The following is a 4799-nucleotide window of genomic DNA, read 5'->3' on the forward strand; positions in this document are numbered from 1 at the left end:
TTCCAAACTTCTTCCATTTAAGAATTATGGAGGCCACTCTGCTCTTGGGAACCTTCAATGCAGCAGCGATTTTTTTTGTTGGCTTCCCCAAATCTGTGCCTCGACACAATCCTGTCTCTGAGCTCTGCAGGCAGTTCCTTCGACCTCATGGCTTGGTTTTTGCTCTTGATATGCATTGTCAGCTGTGAGACCTTATATAGACAGGTGTGTGCCTTTCCAAATCATGTCCAACCAATTGAATTTACCACAGGTGTACTCCAATCAAGGTGTAGAAACATCTCAAAGATGATCAAGAGAAATGGTAGGCACCTGAGCTAAATTTCAAGTGTCATAGCAAAGGGTCTGAATACTTATGTAAATGTGATATTTCAGATTTTCCATTTTAATAAATTTGCAAAACCTTCTAAAATGCTGTTTTCTCTTTGTCATTGTGGGCTATTGAGTGTAGATCGATGAGGGAAAAAATGAATTTAAACGATTTCAGCGTAAGGCTGCAACATAACAAAATGTGAAAAAAGTGGAGGGGTCTGAATACTTTCTGAATGCACTGAATATATATATATATAATATATATATACAGTATATATATTGTACTAGCAGAAGTACCCGGCATTGCCGGGCGGTGGAGGGGAGGGGATGGGGAAGGGGAGGCGAGGTGAACTGGGGGGGGGGGGAGGGGAGGAGAGGGTGGGGAGGGGCGAAGAGGGGGGGGAGGGTAAGGGGTATGGGGAGGGGGAAAAGGGAGGAGTGGGAGGGGGGAGGCGGGGCGGAGAAGGGGAGGGGGAGAGGGAGTCAAGTCGGAAGTCATTGTCGTCAATTGAATGTCGCATTTATTTTTTATTCCCTGTCAAATGGCATTGGTCCCGCATTCAGAACCCGGAAGTCGGAAGTCATTGTCGTCAAATAAATGTAGCATGTATGTTTCACTCTCTGTCACATGCCGTTGGTCCCATGTGAATCGGATGAAGTTGAAAAATTAACGTTACGAAGTTTCTCTGGGACGAACTGATTCCGAATATGAAGTTGAAAAATTAACGTTCCGAAATACGCTGATGACGTCATAATTTTAAAACGCGACGTTTTTTAAATTTTAAGGTGTGCTGTTGTTGCTCTGAGACGTACTGATTTCGAATATGCCTTTGGTTTTGCTCTGCGATGAGTAGTTCTCGAGTTATAAGAGGACAAACAAACAAACAAACATACTTTACTGCTTTATATATATATATACACACACACACACACACACACACACACACACACACACACACACACACACACACACACACACACACACACACACACACACACACACACACACACACACACACACACACACACACACACACACACACACACACGAGTATATATACATGTTGCTTTTCCTTTTCCGCTTTGGCAGTAAACTTGTGTTTGGTAACATCAATGGCTTGGCCACAGTATTTGATTCCAACAGTGTAGCTGCTTGGTCATCCATTGCTGCAGGCATCCCAACCATCACAGAAGACCGTGGTCTGCAAGACGGAGTGTTGGTGGTTGGTGCTGCTTTATATTCAACATAAACGTCTTCCTGATATTGAATGGCTACTCTTTTGCTCTCATGTATTGGACAATGTACGTAACCATTTGGTCTGTCATTCTTGTGTTATAGGAATGTCTGGATGTAATGGAGGTTTCTTTTTCAACAAGTAAAGCATAATTCAAGCAAAATTTTACAGGTCACAAGCCCTTGTAAAAACAAGAAACAAAAAACAATGAGCCGATACTCTAGGTTCCTTGCCTTTTGGGTGGTATGAGGAATAAGTCTGTGTCATATGAAAGCTAAATCTTGAACGGTTTTAGAAATAACACGCATATAAGCCAACTTACCAAGATTGGTGCCATATCAACATAATTCAGCCAATAAGCGCTGTGATCTAATCAGGTTGAGATAATGTCATGAGGAATGGCTATCTGCAACATGAAAGGTAAATGTTCAATGCGGTTTTTGAAATTTCGTGTTCACAAAAGTACATCGATGGCCTCATTTTAATGTTTCCTAGTCAAGTCTGACCGTGTCGGAGGGGTTGGTACAAAAAAGCCAGAACAAAACTAACCAGAACCAGGCATCAATAGACACAAAATTTGGCAAAGAGAAAGCAGTGGGCCAATAACATTTTGATACACCACAGCACAATTGGAGTGGTTGTCGAGGAAGGATGAGAAGAGGATCTTAGGGAGGTGGGTTAGTAAAGCTGAGAGGTAGACATGCGATAGACTTTGGTGATGGTGGCCATCAGGCTTTAAATTCTGAAGATTAAAGCTCCAGATAACAGACTCATCAGGAAGACAATTTCAGAAGTGAGAGAAGAGATAGATAGATTAATGGTGGAGACTGTTAAATTTAGACTTTTTTGAGCAGGTCAGGTTTTGAGTAATGGGGCTGTAAAAATACTGCAATGCCACCAACCTGCTTGGGGTGAGCAAGAAGCATACCTGAAAACTCAGGCCCCTGTGATGAGATGCCACTGACATGGAGTAGATGAAACTGTGTGGCCTCAGTGTGGGCAGCATTGGAAGTAGCACCACCAATCCACATGGGAGAGCCCTATTCCATGACACTTTGGATGAAGGCCTTGTACCGCTGAGGACAGCAGAGCAAGGACATGACTCTGCAGAGAATTCCATGGTCGAGGCCGGTTTTGGAGGCAAAGACAGACTATATAAGGGTCCACAGTTGATTGTGCACGTCAGAGCAGAAACTCTACCATGAAGTCCAAGGACTGTCCGTAGAACTCCGAGATAGAATTTTGAGGAGGGATAGATCTGGGGAAGGTAAAAAAAAAATTATAGAGTATTGAAAGTTCCCAAGAGCCCAGTGAGCTCCATCATTAGGAAATGTAAAGAATATGGAACTATCCAGAATCTTCCTAGAGCTGGATGTCCGGCAAACTGAGCAATTGGGCAAGAAGGACCTTGGTCAGGGAGTTGACCAAGAACCCATGACTACTCTGACAGAACTTTGGAATTCCTTGGCTGAGATGGGAGAACCTGCCAGAAGGATAACAGTCTCTGCAGCACTTCACAAAATCTAGGCTTTCTGAGAGTGTGGCCAGATTGAAGCCACTCCAAAGAAAAAGCCACATGACAGCATGCATGGAGTTTACAAAAAGGCACGTGAAAAACACAGACAGCATGAGGCAAAAGATTATGTGCCCTTGAGAAGAAAATTGAACTCTTTGGCCCGGATGTAAAGCGCTACATCTGGTGGAAACCCATCTAACACCATCACTACTGGGAAGCATGGTGGTGGCAGCATCATGCTATGGTGATGTTTTTCAGCAGCAGGGACTGAGACTTGTAAGGACAGAGGGAACAATGAATGGAGCTAAATAATGGCAAATCCTTGAGGAGAATATACTTCAGAGTGCAAATGTCCTTAGCCTGTGTAATACGTTATATGGAGTATAGAAGAGGCTTGACTCGATTGAAGTCATTCAAGTAGGCTTTACTCAGCAAGACAGCAAGAACAGCAAGACAGACAACCTGTAACAACAGATTTAAAGATAGGCCCGTCACATTTGACAAGCATAATAGTGCAACAAACATAACAATATGAATGATCGTTTTAAGGCCATTTTCCCCGCTAAAGCGGGGGTTAGCCTTGCGGGCCCCATGACGATCATGGTTCCCTGTTTGAGGCAATGTTTTTATGGCCGGATGCCCTTCCTGACGCCAACCCTTGGTCATGCTCTTACGATGCGCAGGGATACAATGTACCTATTCTAAATCGGGGTACACACCGTGATCATTCATCCCAGCAAGCTGGTACTCAATTTGCCGACCTCGGAAGGGTGACACGTTGAGTCAACCCCCCTGGCGTTAATTCAGCAATCGACCGGGATTACGAACCCAGGATCCTAGGATCCCAAGCTGGCACCCTAACTGCTAAGCCAACACCATAACAATACAACACGCATAATAATTAATAGGCCTACCGTAATTATCACTCACGTCTCCAGTAGCCATCTTGAAAATCGTAATGATTATGGGTAATGGGGAGACCCGGAAATATATAGCCCGTGACGCTGTTGTTGTTGTTGTTGTTAAAGGGGAAGGTCGAGGGCTTGCAGTAAACGAGATTTGCCTGTTTACATGTGTTGCCTGTTTGTGTTTGTGTGTTTGGTATCCATCATTGCAGTTGACATGAAATCCTTCCATTTCTCCAAAAACCTCATGTCAGATCACCAATTTCGAGTCAAACTTGGTGGATCACTCCACCTTGGACATGCTGCTCTTACTCTGACAACAATGGATGGAGGACCTCAATGTCAAACATGAGACCAGGGCCGTCTCTCTGAACATATCTGGAGCTTTTGTTGCAGTCTGGCATCACAACTTGCTCTTCAAATTGTCTGCCTATGGTATCCAAGGCAAACTCCACTCTTGAGTTGCTGACTGCCTCTACTCTAATATCCCACGTGTGGCTCTCAACGGAATCCTTTCATCTGTTCTCCCTGTCATGGCTGGAGTGCACCAAGGCAGTGTTCTTGGCCCAGTCCAATTCCTGATTTTTCATCAATTATGTCTGACTGTCTCGAAAATCCCCTTTATCTATTTCCCCTTTATCTATTTGCTGATAACTCCAACCTCTGCCGTGACATCCCTCATCCTTCAGACAGACAGGCTGTTGCCTATTATTCCCTCTCTTTAGATCTTGAAAAAAAAGCAATCTGTTTAAACATTTGGAAAATGGCTTTCAATCCTGACAAATCTCACACTCTCTATCTCTCTATGAAAGGACCAACTTGTAACCCCCTCAC

This window comes from Myxine glutinosa, chromosome 3 (genome assembly GCF_964187855.1).
Source record: "Myxine glutinosa chromosome 3, kmMyxGlut1.1, whole genome shotgun sequence".
Lineage (NCBI taxonomy): Eukaryota > Metazoa > Chordata > Myxini > Myxiniformes > Myxinidae > Myxine > Myxine glutinosa.